General features: G+C 32.6%; 2 long non-coding RNA genes across 2 annotated transcripts in view; one reads left to right on the top strand and one right to left on the bottom strand.

The window, feature by feature from the left end:
* The first annotated feature begins 3,228 nt into the window (after nt 1–3,228).
* LOC131843006 (uncharacterized) overlaps nt 3,229–16,628 on the top strand; it is a 47,734-nt gene continuing 34,334 nt past the window's right edge. Inside the window, exon 1 of the long non-coding RNA XR_009357514.1 lies at nt 3,229–3,272. This is a non-coding gene — a long non-coding RNA (uncharacterized LOC131843006). The remainder of the gene's footprint in view (nt 3,273–16,628) is intronic.
* Nucleotides 12,168–15,653, bottom strand: LOC131843005 (uncharacterized). Its single transcript, XR_009357513.1, has 6 exons — nt 15,608–15,653; nt 15,395–15,448; nt 14,943–14,999; nt 14,231–14,284; nt 12,958–13,032; nt 12,168–12,501 (listed from the first exon to the last, which is right to left on the bottom strand). It is a non-coding gene; the product is annotated as an uncharacterized LOC131843005 (long non-coding RNA).

Genomic DNA, 16,628 nt, shown 5'->3' with positions numbered 1-16,628 from the left:
ATTCACAAATATTGCACGGCGCGCAGCCGCAGTAGGATGGCGAGCGCGTCATGGCAGTATGTGAGATGTTAGTACTAAGCATGAGTATTAACAAGTATTAACACTTGTCTATTGATGAAATTAAAAATGTTATTCATACATTACCTGGCTGAATGGAGTTGCTTCCTTGGTTCTGACTACTTTGTTGGTGTTGCCAGCTATTTTGAATTCCGTCGCCTTTTGCTGGAAATTAATAATATGCGAATATCATAAGTGGTGAAGAAGTACTGCAAAGGTTTAAAGAAAAGGTACAGATCATAAATATTATTGAGAATAGGCGGGGGAAAATGTTAGGGCTCTTGATAGGATACGACGCGTTAATAATACAAGTAAAATATTTACTAGAAAACTATGTTCTGACGGTCGGTGGTGGGATTTTTAAAAGCAAAGAAAGTCCATTTAAATTATTTATTTAATTCTAATTTACAATTATGAATCATAATTGATTCGACTAAATTAACCTGTTCGCGCTCATGACTAAAACTAGAGTGACCGTCCACCTGTCTTCTCTTGTTCTCGTACTCTTGGATGCCGCTCATTTGAGTCAGCAACTGTTGGAAAGTATTGGGATATACTTTCCAAGAACAATCGCTGTATCCATGCCGATTGTGTAACTACAGGTAGGTAGTTATATGCACCTAGGGTATTTGTACCCGGAAAGTTTTTGAGTATGTGTGGATAGTTGTTTGTTACTGTTTCACGCAAAAGCAACTGAACTAATTTTGATGATATTACAGTAATATAGCTTATACATCAGAATAACGTGTAGGCTACAAATCGAAGCGAAGCTGTGGGGATCAGCTAGTGAATAATATTATAGAAAAAGACATATAGAAGGAAAGAGGGGAAGGGGAAGACCAAGACACAGCTATATCAGCAGATTAAGGAAAAAGTTGGAGTCGAATCCAATCAACAACTATAAAGACCTTCTGTCTTTTCTCCTCCACCCAAAGGTTGTCTGGAAGAGATTGGCATAAGCGATTAACCGTACCTTTTGTACCCATATTCTAAATATTGTTTCCTTTTGTATAAGTTTATGTTTTTTTTTTGTTATTATGGTGCAATAAAGAATAATAAATAAATAAATAAAGATTGTTAGAAAATCATTGAAAGTGGCAAAGTTCCACCGACAAGATCGCTTAAATTAAGAATGTATTCAGACCTCAAAACAGTTGATATGAATGTTACACCAAACTTACCATTTTGTATGGAGTTACTTCCTTGGTTCTGGGAACTCTGTTGATTTTGCCAATTGTTATCTACGTTTGCTACGAACAAAAAAGTAATATTTAATTATTCATTTTCCTACTAGGTCTCTTCCGTGACTTCGTATGCTTTTTTCAGTTAAAAGCACGGGCGTAGCCGGCCGTAGGCTAACTGAACTCACCGTCTTACACCGATTATTTTATTCATATAAAACGTTTACACCCAATATTATATATACTATAATATATATGTATATATACTAGCAGTTGTTGTGGCTACTTGCAATAAAATGACATTGTGACTATAAATTGAGATGTAAGCTATCCTATCTTTCAAGTTGGATCTTATTGCACACAATGTGCAAATCAAATTTGTAATCGGTTCAGTAGTTTAGGAGTCCATCGCGGACAGACAACGTGACACGTAATTTTTATATATAAAGATTATACGACTTTTATATATATTTTTTGTTATTATATCTGTATGACACATATGTTTTTGTGTCGACTGTCGAATATGAGCTTTCTTATGGATATTAGATAACTTAGTACTTAGATAAATTATTTTTTTAGGTTTGGTTAGGTACGTTACAGGTCAGAGAGCCGGGGTGAGTAAGCCCCCACCTATTCCCATGGTAGCTACCCCATGGTCAAAATATAGCATAATGTACACCCAACAATGCTCAACACTAAACTCTGAACTACCAAAGCGCCCTCTGATACTAAGTAAAAAGTATAAAATATTGGTGTTGATTTGTTCAACTAAATTAAACTTATTTCGATTTCTTATAAGTTATATGTATAATATTCTATCCGTGAAAACCTATAAGTGGCCGTTCTCATTTAATTATGTTTGTAAATAGCCTTGGTTTTCCGAAAATAAATAAATAAGAAACTAAAAAAAATATATAGTAAATATATAGTATCTATATTAAATGCTATTGACCGTAACAGAATGCCAGCAACCGGTGCCCCGCCAGGGTATACCCTCAGCTCGAGCATCACACCACCATTGCAGTCATCTCTTATATCGTCATCATAAACAGTACTATCTCTTAATACTATATTCTACCATTATGTTATGCCACTATTCATTAATAGCATACTATACTTACCACGCGGAGCAGCGTTAGCAGTTAGGATCTGAAATAAAAATTCTAAATTAAAATTTCGACAATTTGTATTTATTTGTATTGAAACGCAAGAACTGCCTCCCAGCTGATTAAGTGACGTAGAGATTGCCCTATTTTTTTTATAACCACCGATTTTAGACGATCCGTCACTTTTGCTTTGTACAGTGTTAAAAAGCGTACGCTTACTTTTATGTTTTACTTAACAGTAAGTACTTTAAGACTAGGAAGCTAATATCTTCCTAGTGTTAAAGTAAAAGATAAACATACAAGTAATTGTATATATATATATCAATTAACACTAATCACTTGTATATTTATCTGAATAGAATAGAATAGAAAATCATTTATTCAAATAAACTTAATTTAAGCACTTTTGAATAGTCATAACAATTTGTTTTTTATCTACCACTCGTTCGGAAAGCTGTCTCATCACAAGAAGAACGAGCAAGATCTTTTAAATTAACTCTATATTTATCTTTAATTTTAACTCTTCAGTTGTCTCATTAGAAAGACCTTTTTCGTATAGGTTCTTTTTAGCTATAGAGGTTTGGTTTGCAAACATTTGGTTCGTGTTTTTATTAATTTGTTTTCTAGAATAGAATAGAAAATCATTTATTTAAATAATAAGTATTATAAACTCTTTAGTATTAAAAAAATATATGATGTGTCTTTTGACGTAGATTGTCATCTATGAATTCAATAAACTTGTTACTACTAACTATAAATCGTTATTTTAATTTATAAAAATAAGTTTATTAAATATATATGTATAAGTTGTAATGTGTAAGCATTTTTATTGAGTGTATGGTTAAATTTTAGTGTAAATTAGTTAATAGTGATATTATTTACAATATTTGTGTTAGAAAAGGCAATACAATGGATTTCACGAGAAATGGTAAGTTTTCCATTTAAATACAGTCTTATGATTAATTTATATTTAATTAATTACGAAAACTGGAAACGAGAGTGATAAAAATGGTACGAAATATAACCTAGATTATTTAATTTGATATATATATATATATATTATAGATAAAAAAAATGTGATGACTATTCACATTTTTTTTATCTATAAAAGTGTTTAAATAATAATAATAAAGAAATTCATTATTACAATATTCTTATTGAATATTTACTCATCATCATTGCCTTGCCTTTATCCCATTATTTGTGGTCGGCGCAGTATGTCATTCTCTTCCACTGATCTCTATCGGTCGTCATATCTAAACATACTCTACTTTTATTCATATCATCTTTCACACAATCTATCCATCTTTTCTTAGGGCGTCCCCTCCCTTTATTGAATATTTACTATACAACTTAAAAGCTAAAACATACTGGTAACACTGAATGTGACTCTCAGCATTTATACTGTAGTATAACTAAGTGATACCACAGCGCTGATGTTAAGTGTGGCCACCACACACGAGACAGCGTACGTACAGATAACAAAATAACTTCCTGCCAAGGTTTTCCCACGAGACTACAGCATAGGGTTTTTCAAGAAGGGTATATTAAGGTTTCTTAAGGGTCGGCAACGCGCATGTGATACCCCTGTTGTTTCAGACGTTCATAGGCTACGGTAACCATTTACCATCAGATGGGCCGTATGCTTCATTGCCACCATCGTAGTATATAAAAAAAAGAAAATAAAACGTTACGTTAAGACCATTACAAATAGGTATGTAAATTAATGTAAAGATAAACTTTATTTGAATAAAGACTTATTCTATTCTGTTCTAGAATAATTGATTTCAATTTGATTTACTTACGCTAAACGCGCACAAACAAACGAATTTCACAAAACCGCCCATGATGAGATCTTGGACCCACTAGATCCGTGTAACACCGACTATAACCAACAAAATGGAAGCCCAATTTATATACTATATAAATGTTCGTTAAACAAATACATATGACAATAAATTAACTCGGTATCAATTGTATAAAAGCAGTCTTTACTCAAGTGGCGTGTTGAATTTTGAAGGTGTACCAAATTCGGTTTATAACACTACTGAGTAGGTAAGTAGGTATATTAGTAAATTGGGGAGGGGAGAGTTGTACAGTAATAATAATAATAAAACTAACAAAGTACACAGATCTAGCAATAGAATTTAAAAAACAATGGAAAGCACACACCATCCACATAGTACCCATAGTTTTGTCATCCACAGGAATTATACCAAAAAGTTATAACAAACACCTAGACACATTGCATATCCCCTCCTCTACAATAGACCTATTACAAAAAGCCGTCATACTAAACACATGCCGAATTGTAAGAAAATTTCTTTCTTCATCACATAACTCATCCATGCTTGGCTAAGGCCCGCGTGTTTGAATATATTACCCCCGTCAAAAGGGAGATATAATATATATATATATATATATATATATATATATATATAATAATAAAACTCTTTATTGTGTATACATAAAATAATAAGAAAATACAGTAAATAGTAAAATAATTACAAAAGGCGGTCTTATCGCTAAATGCAATCTCTTACTGACAATCTAGAAGAGAGGACTATGTACTGTACATAGAATAGGGTAGGTGGCACACATAAGACACTATTATACTACTAAATATACATACTTACATTAGGGATAAATACATAAACCTACATATTGTAAGAAATGAGAAAAAAATAAAAACATGTACTATGAAGAGAGATAATGAGATCTTAGTCTATATTTAAATGATGCATGTGTTTGAGCTGATCGAATGGAGAGTGGTAGAGAGTTCCAGAGGCGAATGGCTTGGACAGTGAAGGAGTTGGAATAATATGTGGAGGAGTGAGCAGGCATCGTCAAACATAGGCTTCTGGTACTACGCAAAGCAGAACCGGGAGATTTAGTATGTAATTGGAACTTTATTTTTTGATATTCAGGGGTGGAGTGGTAATTCAGTAACAGGTCATAGGAACTAGTGGCTGCGTAGAGACTGCAACCAAAGAGGTAAACTGTACATCAGTCTTATCTATTTCTATAAATGTTACCGGAAAACGTAAAAGGAGGTTGCATGTCTTTCCATAGCAGTAATCAATATACGACCTTATTTTTATTAAAAGCGGGGATTACAAGAAGAGAAAGAAATAAAATCAAAACCAGTTTTTATTTGTCATGTAATAAACTATTTGACTAACTTTAAACGAAATTTGATACACTGATAATCTAGAACCTAGAATATGATATTCAAAGTTTATAAAAATGTTGCCCTTATACATTATCATTATCATAATCTATACATTTAATTTAATTTAAACAAATTATATCATTTACATAACTTAATTATACAACTACAACCTAAAATTAAAAAGCTTAAAAAATATAATATAATAACTAAAATATATTATTAAAAGGGGTCCCTTTAGGCAAAGTTCCGAAGATACTGGCAGCGTTCCCTCTTTGAATAGCTAGACTAATTCTTTGTCCAAGGTAGCTGCCAACTCTTCTATACAAATAAAATTCGACTGTCTGTTTGTTATATTGAAATAACCGTTTTATACTACATGCATATATGAATAGAAATACGGTACATACACCAAAATAACATTTTTTACAATTTCTGTCTGTCTGTTTGTTCTGTTTTTTACAACTTTTGTGGCTGGACCAATTTTGACGGGACTTTTTTTGGCAGGTAGCTGATGTAATAAGGAGTAACTTAGGTTACTTTTAAATTAGAAAAAAAATATTATTTTAGAAAAATAAAGTTAATTTCCTCGCGGACCAAGTCGCGGGAACAGCTAGTGATAAATATAATATATTGTTTCGATCAGATTTAAATTCACGACCTGTCGGCGCAAGTTGCGATAATAACCACTAAGTCACGACGTTCTCTCAAAATAAAACTAAAATAAACTCTGTTTGTGTTCAATATATTATAAAAGATGTTTGTACCTTTTGTTTCATTATTCAAAACTACACACGTTAAAACGTACACTTGTGCATACATATTAATAATGAAATTCAATGTAACTTACAATGAATTATATTATTTATTTCATTATAATCTGAACAATATTTATTGTTACAAAAATAACGATGAATATCACTTTAAAGTCAGCGTCACGAATAATATACATATATTTAAGTATATCATCATCTGCTTCTTCCTTATCCCATTTATTTGTGGTCGGCGTAATGTTTTTCTCTTCCATTCATCCCTGTTCGCAGTCATCTCGTTATTTACTCCCTTTTATGATATATTACAAGGCATAAAAGACATATAGGCACACACAGTTCACTCATCATTTTTCATTGAACCACATTTATATATAACACTTTCTGTATAACATTATCTCTCTTTTATATACTACTTTCATACTTACATTATATCATCTTTTACATACATATTTCATACTTACATACTTTTCTGATGTTTTCAGATTCATATAAGCATATGTTTATTATATCACTCACCAGTTGTCTATACATATACCTACTTTAGATGTACGCTCTAGGGGGAATATGTTGTTATTGTTAATAATGGGGACTATCCCATTGCTAGTAATGAACCATGTCAGGTTGACCTCCACGCGGTTCCCCCTGGAAACCATCGTAATAAATTCTTGGTGAATTTGTCACGATGGGCTAACTGATCTCTCGTTTTATCATCCTCCACTGGTGTCCCGCAACGAAAACCGTTTGCGCAGAGGTGTACACCATTTCATTATCATCGTCCATAAAAAAAACGTACGCTCTTTCACGCATGAGTCGGGTGTCATACAGGATAGAGTAATATACTCTACATATAGTATATAGTAATATACTATACACATATGTGTATAGGCATTTATAGAAGAGAACGAGAAAGACCTTAGCGTCTTTTTGTAACAATTATTTATCATTGCATAATGGCGGACATCTAACTATGGAGTAATTACATAACTATAGAGTTATTGGTAATAATTTTTAAATGTCTTTGGAAAATAAAATCTCGAAATCGAATAATAAATAACATTTTAAAAGAACGATTAGAAGGGTTCGGAAACACTGCTTTTAACGAAAAACAACTTATAAAGTAACCTTATTAAACCGTTGTCAATAAGCTTACTTTACAAGTAGATGGTCACTCTATTCTCCCATATTTGAATTTAAAGATAATTGTAATCTCATTATAAACATGTACTGTTTCAAAAGAATACGAGCTGAGTTTCTTGTCAGTTCTTCTCATCTCAAAATCATTCCTAACTGACGGTAGGTTTGACATATCATAAGAGTCTGTAATAGATTTCAATTTGTATTTTGAATTCGAATCAGCCAATTTAAACATGTAATACTGGTAGAACTCACTGTACCATGGGAAATAAATATGCCTAAAGTCCATGCAATGAACACAAATAAATATTACAAACTAACAAACGAATTGATGAAAACAGCTATGTGGTTAATTTACGAGTACATGCGGTCGAAGTGGGAGCGAGAGGTGTACTAGCGAAATGTCTCTACAATATTCTAAAAGATCTTAGCTTGTTTAAAATTACATTTGGATCTATATTAGAACATGTACCTTAAAATTGCACTAGCCCTGACAAATCTAATAGGAGTCTCTTACCAGATTTGGTCTGGTCGTGAAGAGAAACACGAACGGTATAGATGAGTGTGGACGTCGGTAAAGCGACCCCTTAAACCTACACCCGGGTCACAAGTCCCGGGAACTGCTCAGAGTTGCCATCTCAGCACCGCATTTTCTACCGCATATATCACGGGGAATGTTCTGAGGAATTGTTCGGATTAATACCAGCTGCTGAGTATTACCACCGTACCACCCGCCAGAAACTGAAATACCATCCTGATCATCTGGATGAATGGCGGTCTTCCACAGTGCGGTTTTCTAGAAACTTTTTGCCTCGCACAACCACATTGTGGAATCACCTTCCAGCAATGGTATTTCCGAACCGATACGATATTGAAACCTTCAAGAAAAGAGCTTATTCCTTTTTAAAAGGCCGACAACGTACTTGCAATTCTCCTGGTGTTGCGGGTGCTCATGGGCGGCGGTAATCACTTACCATCAGGTGAGCCGCATGCTCGTTTGTCCCCTGTGTTATAAAAAAAAACCCACACGCTGAGAAGTTCGTATCTATTCATTTATCTAGGCGGAATAAGTAATAGCTATCAAAATAATTTAGTTTATTTACTACAATCAAATACTTTTGAAAATTGGAGTTATAATTTTGTAGAATGAGTCTTTAATTTTTTCCTTTCATTCCAATGACTCATGCGCCAGCGACCACTTTCTTTTCTGCTCTACTCAAAGGTTGTCTGGAAAAGATCTCTTAAGCCGCGTTTTGTACCTACATGCTCTATTCTATTATCTTTTGTATTTTGTTAAGGTGCGATAAAGGGTCATAAATATATATTTATTATTTTGTGTAGTTAGTAACTACTCGCCCCGGCTTCGCACAGGTGTACATGTACTATATATATAAACCTTTCTCTTGAATCACTCTATCTATTAAAAAACCCGCTTCAAAATCCGGTGCGTAGTTTTAAAGATTTAAGCATACATAGAGACAGATAGCGACAGCGACTTTGTTTTATACTATGTAATGATATATATACTCTATATATGTTATAATTGTATCGGTAGTCTAGCGGACCATCTCACAGAGCCTACTTTGTACATTATTTCAGTTTAGGTTTTTTCCGTACTACTATGGTAGCAGACAAGAATGAACATGAATGTGGATGGTTATAAGGGTAGAGGACGACCGAAAAAGAGATGGATGGACTGTGTGAAAGATGATATGGTGAGACAGGGAGTAAATAACGAGATGACTGCGAACAGAGATGAATGAAAATGATACGCTGACCACAAATGAATGGGATAAAGAAGATGATAAGGTGGCAGACAAGCATACGACACATCTGAAGGTATATGATGCGATTAGGTAGTGAAATCACAGAATAAGAGGCATGATTGTCCTCTGGAATGACATACGGGTTTCACATTATTATATGGTATCGATAGTGCTGCTGTTCTTGATATGGGCTTACCAGGTCATCAGTTTGTTTGCCATTCTCGTTACTAAGTGTTTTACTGGATGGCATGGAATGTAATATTGATTATATGATATAATATTGATGATATAAGATATAGTCGACATCACAGAAGACCGAAGAGCTGGCAGCTACCTTGGACAAAGAATTAGTTTAGCTATTCAAAGAGGGAACGCTGCCAGTATCTTCGGAACTTTGCCTAAAGGGACCCCTTTTAATAATATATTTTAGTTATTATATTATATTTATTAAGCTTTTTAATTTTAGGTTCTTAGTTGTACATATTGATGGTAATATTGTCAATATAATATTGCGATTTTGCGCCATTTTACCTATTTTTTCGTGTTCATTATAAATTACAATATAGAATGGAGTCTTAAAAACAAAAGGATTGCAGTGATCGCCTTGCACAAAGCCTTTGGTCTTATTGCAGACACTTTAAAAGCTTGGTACTGATACCAATTCTATGTTCTCGTATATCGTAAGTACTATCAACAGATACAACAACACTGTTTGTCGAAGACCAGAAAAGATCAGTACAGTCGCATGCTGTTAGAAATACAATGGCTGTTAATGATGTTAAAGCCAGAATTCGTTGAAAAGAAGTAGTGAGAAATGAAGATCCCCGATATTTAGGACATGCCCTAAATCAATCTTTACAATTAAAGAGAGAGAGGTAAATACCTTTATTTGCCATAAAATTATTCGTGTTAAGACCCGGTTAATAATTTAAATAATGTATATTAAACACAAAAGTATAAATTAAATAAAGAGAGTGGATCGATCAAAACGCCTTCTGTCGTAATACGCAGGTGAAAGGCACAGAAACACCCTCTTTTCCAATAAAAAATATTTCACGATTGAAGAACACTTACAAAAAGCACAGACTTTTCAGCAGGAATAGAATAGAATAGAATAGAAAATCATTTAAACTTAATTTAAGCACTTTTGAATAGTCAACATTTTTTTAAGAATAAGCAAGAAACTTGTGTGCTCTAAACAATCCTTGTAAGTTCACGCTTATTCGGAAATAAAAATTCAAATAAAAAAAAATGTCTCATCATACTATTTATAAGAATAAGCAAGATCTAATAAGGCTTGTGTGTTGCTATATGTTTAGTTAATTCATTAATTAAGGTTGACTGGGTGAGAATGCTATAGCATTAAGTCAACCTTTTGTACCAATTTTAGTGGTCAATAAAGCAAATAAATAAATTATAATAATAAAAATAAAATATTAATTCTCTCTGGATAATTAGGTCTATTATAAGGATACTATATATATAATAATAAAATAAAATGTTGCCAGTAATTATTATCATTTAATCATATTACATTGTAACAGAATTACGGAGTAAACAAATTCCAAAAGTTGGAATAAGAAAAGTAAATCATTGATGTATTAAATATTATCATATTAGAGAAGACATGACATTTGCCAACGCACCATTAATCAGTTGTGGTGACTTCGCCGCATTTCACTTTGTTATTCGTCAGTCGCTTAATAGTAGGTACATACTTTGTTGATATAAATGTATCTACATATAATATGCAATCATATGCTAATGCATATGCAGTATCTTAATACATACTGCACAAATACATATTTTAAAAAGATAACTGCACTACTGAGAAATAAAGACAAGTGCTCACACATGTACTTTTGTAATGACAAAAAGAAGCAACTGCTAAATTACACTGTATTATTTTATTCTTTGCTTGCTGTATTATTTCATACATTGCTTTTTGTTTAAAGTACCGTACATTGAATGTCATATGCGGTACTGTTATTCTGTGGCGTCTTCTCTATTAGTTTCTAACAAAATATCTCAATGTTCTTAATGAAAATTAATTATAAATGCATAACTAAATCAATTTTAGAAGCAGATTATTCTACGGAGATTTCACTAGGACTTGGTCATCAGGTTCATTCCCTTGTTAGTAGACGACTACTGGAGACGGTGCTGTAAATAAAAAAAAACTTTAAGAAAAAAATCTCGCGAAACTACAGCATAAGGTTTTTCGAGAAGGGTATATTAAGGTTTCTCAATGATCGACGAACGCATGTGACACCTCTGGTGTTCCACGCGTCCATAGACTACGATAACCGTATACCATCTTGTTTGTTCGTATGCTTGTTTCCGCCATCAGAATATAAAAATTGGACAAAATACTGTTTTTATTATGTAATTCTCAGGGCATGTAGGATTGCCCACCTGCTGGTAAATGTTAACGGTCACATATATAAACTGTAGAGTATCAGATCATCACGTTAATGGTGATTTCCCATTCGTAAGGAGTACGATGCCATGGCTCTGTACCCTATAATTTTTCTGGCCGGTGTTCAAATAAAAACTTACCTTCAACCAATACATCTAACAAAGCAAGCTGCTTGGCGGACGATAAACGTAGATGAGACTGAGGACCTATATACCCATGCAGGCGACTTTGTAAATAACCTACCTCGGTAATATAAGACTCGTTATAAGAATCTAATCTAATAAAATCTAAAACTCAGTCCTCTCTACTTGTATAAACTATTCTGTATATCTTTATATTGTCGATATATTCATTTGTTTAAATCTGTTAATTTCAGTTAGTTAACTGTTCACTTATATAGCCAAAAGTTTTAGCTCTTTCCTAGCTCTCATCATTAGAAGCTCTTGTCTTTGATGTCTCTAATTTTTCATACACTACATATCCTGTAGCACTACCTTCTCTTCCACTAAGGGATCTGTCATTAAGATATATGTAAGATATAATAAGATATATACCTGATACCCTACGTGGTCTGTAGACAGGGTAACTTGGTGAAACAATCGATCCTGCTCTATTTAGACCATTATTTATAATCACAATCTTTTCACTTGGTTGTCCAATCACTGCATCTACTCCTACAGACCTTTGAGATGCTCTGGACACTCCATCCAAGGGACTTAATCCAAGTGGTCTACTAATACCATAACCTTGGGATAGCGAGTTCCAAAATGGGCTAACTGGAGTTACGAGAGCATTACGTGGAGCAACTGATTCCCATGATTGTAATCTAGCTGGTCTTGGGCGGAGTGGTGACAGCCAAGGGTTCCTTGGAAGCCAGCTATTCCATGACCCAGCTCCTGTAGAGACAGAATAATATACCTTCAGGACTGATCCAGATGAGGCAGTCAGAGGTATTGTTAACTGAGCGTGATGAACTGGCTATCGGAAGTAAGGTGGTAGTCTATTTTTAGACCATCGAGACCATAAATAATACTTGCCTAACTTCCATAACCAATGAAAAGCTGAAGAGGGTCCCTATTGGTACAATACCGAGGTAAAGTTTCTACAAAATCGTCTGCGTGCGAAGAATCCTTTAACATATATTTATAGGTATGTACGTTCCGAGGGAAATGTCCTAAATTTCGTTAGGTATAAATATTGCAAGTTGGTTTTAAATAAGCCGAGCGAAATGTGGGAAATTGCGCTCGGTATATTTGAACCTAACGTTCTATGGGACGAGCCTACCGCCATTTTCGATCAATTTTAGTTTGATATCGGAGTTTGTTTTACGGGAGATTCAGACATTTGCTCACCCAAAATGTTAGCAGAACTGGTGGCTTCACTAATTGCAATGGATTCTGATACTGGGCGTTGGATGTTGACAATATCTGAAAGATAGATACATAGATAGATAAGAATTTTATTTGTATACTAGAGGAACGATCAGACATTAATATATATATTTTTTTTAATTGTCGATGCAAAAAAGGGTGTTATGAGTTTGAGGTGTCTGTCAGTGATAGCGTAGCTTCATAACGATTTTTTACTTATAAAGGACGTGAGTTGACGTAATCAAGTATTGTACCGTGAGAGGAATCGACCCGGGCGACTATCAGAAATAAAGCGTTGTATTATATACGGGAAAGTTTGAATATGGTTTGTTACTCTTGCAAAAACTATTGAACCGATTTTGATGTAACTTTATAGTAATATGTATAAGCACATCAGAATACATATAGGCTATAAATTTCAGGCATGTGAAACCACGACCGTAGCTAGTTTTATATCTTCATCGAACTATAAAAAAAATATTGTGACAGTTTCAACAGATTTGTTTGTTTTACTAGATATTGCCAATAATAGCGTTGTTTGGTCAAAGTTTTGAAAATAAACTTCATAATTTTATTACTATGTGTTCAGGCTCAGTTATACTATATATGGCCCAAATATTATTTTTATATAGCAACCCTGCAACGTAGGGTTTTCAGCGGGCCAGAGACAATATGACAATCGTTATAAGTTAATAATCGAAATCTATCAACGATTGAATACGCATTATCACGCATCAATTGTAAACCATTTTCAAATAAATTAAAAACTAGCCTAAAATCTCCGACTTTAATTACACCATCAAGAACACTATGTTAAAAAATAAATTTATGTACTATTCTCTCTCGTAGTACTTTAGGAATGTTAGTTAGTAAAGGAAATTTATTATAATTTAGTAATATTGTAATATACTACTACCTCTGTTGGCTGCAAATAAACAAATAAATGTCATTAAAAAATAATAATGTACAATTAATTTCATGATAAGATAATTTGTCAGACATCTGTCCGTTCTTCGGAATATTTATTATTATTTATATTAATTGAACTTTTATATCTGAAGGTAAAGTTATAACATACGAGTACGTTTAACGGTAGGGAAAATATTATATTATACAAAATTTACGTTCATAAGCGACTAAAATGTACTACATGAATAAATTATTTTTTAATTTGAATTTGTATATATAAAATCATAATCAATGTTAATATTGTCTCTAACAATAATTATTACATTAATAATTTAAATGAACTCACCAACAACAGACGCGGGCCTAATTGGTCCCAAAGTAGGCCGCTGAACGTCAATGTCTGGAGGTATATTCAGAAATTAGGCAACAACTCAACAATATAACGAAAATTAAGTTTATAAGTGGCTATTGTATTCTATATTGAATAAAACAAAGTATTCTATGTACATAAAGTTATCTACAAATATAAGTAAGTCGTTTATTTGCATTACAGACAAGATAGTAAACAATTATTAAATTGTATCATTATTGTATTATATATTGTATCATAATTAAATGGTAATTTAACATTATGTTATACAAACTGACTCGTCAACTTCGTCTGCAATACACTGGACATTTATTTCGCACAATTTACAAAATTTCATTTTAAATTATAGCTTATATGTTATATAATTTATGCACATGCTTATAGCACATGTGTCATTCTGATGTATAAGCTATATTACTGTAAAGTTTCATCAAAATCCGTTCTATAGTTTTTGCGTGAAGGAGTAACAAACTTTTATCTATCCATCCATACTCAAAAACTTTTGCGTTTATAATATTAGTAAGATTATCATAGATAGCCTTGGTTCCGAATAAATGTTTATTTTATTATCTACTAGATATATCCTGTGGTATTACTTGTGTGGATAACACATAAATAGTAAGTGTATAATAGTATCTGCTTCTTGAAAATTCATGATAATTAGAATGAAATTCTATAACGAACTCACCGACAACACTCGAGGGCCTAAGAGATCCCCATCCAGGCCGATTTTGAATGTCAATGTCTGGAAATGTATTCAAATATAAATAAACATCATTACGATAAATTAACTGACATATGTTACCAAAATAAATCATTATTAGGGACTATCTATAAATTACATCACTCGAAGTTAGAAAGGGGTCCACAAAGAGTGACATTGTATAACAAAGATTTGGAGAAGATGCAAACTTCGTGTAAAAATCTAGAACTCGCCGAACCATCCCCAGTATTATGTCACATATTAGTTCCAAAACCAGAAATTTTAACTATTAAAATGTGACCAAGTTATGAAAATTGATGTGACAAACTAATCTATTTTTAGCCTCTTATTAATTTATTATTTTTTTACTACTACATCAATGGAATTGAACCCTGGTATTTATTTAAAATTTCGTAATTATTGTTTACTGAACTTACCAACAACACTACTGGGTCTAAGAGGTCTCAATGCAGGTCGTTGAATGTCAATATCTAGAAATACATTTACAAATTAGGCGTCATCTGAACAAGTTAATAAGAATCAATTACATCTTGCTTTTGTAAACTATATATATTTATATATAATATATGTGTTTTTAGTAAGATAGCTGATTTTATGCTAATTACATATAATTACGATATTGAACTCACCAACAACACTTGATGGCCTAAGAGATCCGAATCCAGGACGGCTTTGAATGTCAATGTCTGGAAATGTATTTAGAAATTAATAATGATAATTTATCTCAAATTTTATTAAATAATAATAAAAAAACTTAACAAAGTTTTCACAAAACAAAAACAATACGAGATAGCTCTGATATAAAAAAAATATTTTTTTATTAAGTTTTTAAGCATAGATAGTATTTAATAAAGTACCTTGTCCACCTACGAATAAACAAATAATTGTTAATAATTTAATATCATTATGTACACATTTCAAGTATCGTTTGAATAACCATTGACTACATTTAAGTACAAGTATTCTTTTAAAAGCTCCTACTAATCATTATTATAATAATGAACTCACCAACAACACTCGATGGCCTAAGAGGTCCCAATCCAGGTCTGCTTTGAATGTCAATGTCTGAAAAGGATTTTTTAAATTAATAAACTTCTTTAATGTAAATTGTAACTTTTAGTATTCTAAGCTTCTGAAGTTCAATATTAAACTTACCAACTAAATTTGATGGCCTAAGAGGTCCCAATCCAGGTCTGCTTTGAATGTCAATGTCTGAAAATGTATTCTAAAATTAATCAACGGTTTACTTAATCTACACTATTTTTTGTATACTAATTGTTTTGTTAATGCATAGTATATTTGTGACCGATTCTGATTGGTAGTGTCTAGAAATGTTTTTTAAATCGTTCACCAGTTTTTTCAATCTACATTGTAAATATTTCACTAGTCTACTCTTTTGGAACTCAATAATAAACTTACCAACTAAACTTGATGGCCTAAGAGGTCCCAATCCAGGTCTGTTCTGAATGTCAATGTCTGAAAATATATATTAAAATTAATAAGCTGTTTGTACAACCAGATTTGTAGTTTTCAGTATTTTACGTTTTTGAAGCTCAATAATAAACTTACCAACTGAACTTGATGGCCTAAGAGATCCCCATCCAGGTCGATTTTGAATGTCAATGTCTGAAAATGTATTCTTGAATTAAT

The sequence above is a fragment of the Achroia grisella genome, unplaced genomic scaffold, assembly GCF_030625045.1.
Source record: "Achroia grisella isolate CSIRO2021 unplaced genomic scaffold, CSIRO_AGI_Agris_v1 utg2716, whole genome shotgun sequence".
In the NCBI taxonomy this organism is placed as follows: Eukaryota; Metazoa; Arthropoda; class Insecta; order Lepidoptera; family Pyralidae; genus Achroia; species Achroia grisella.
The sequence above is the reverse complement of the archived record's forward strand: the minus strand, read 5'-3'. Positions and strand labels throughout refer to the sequence as shown.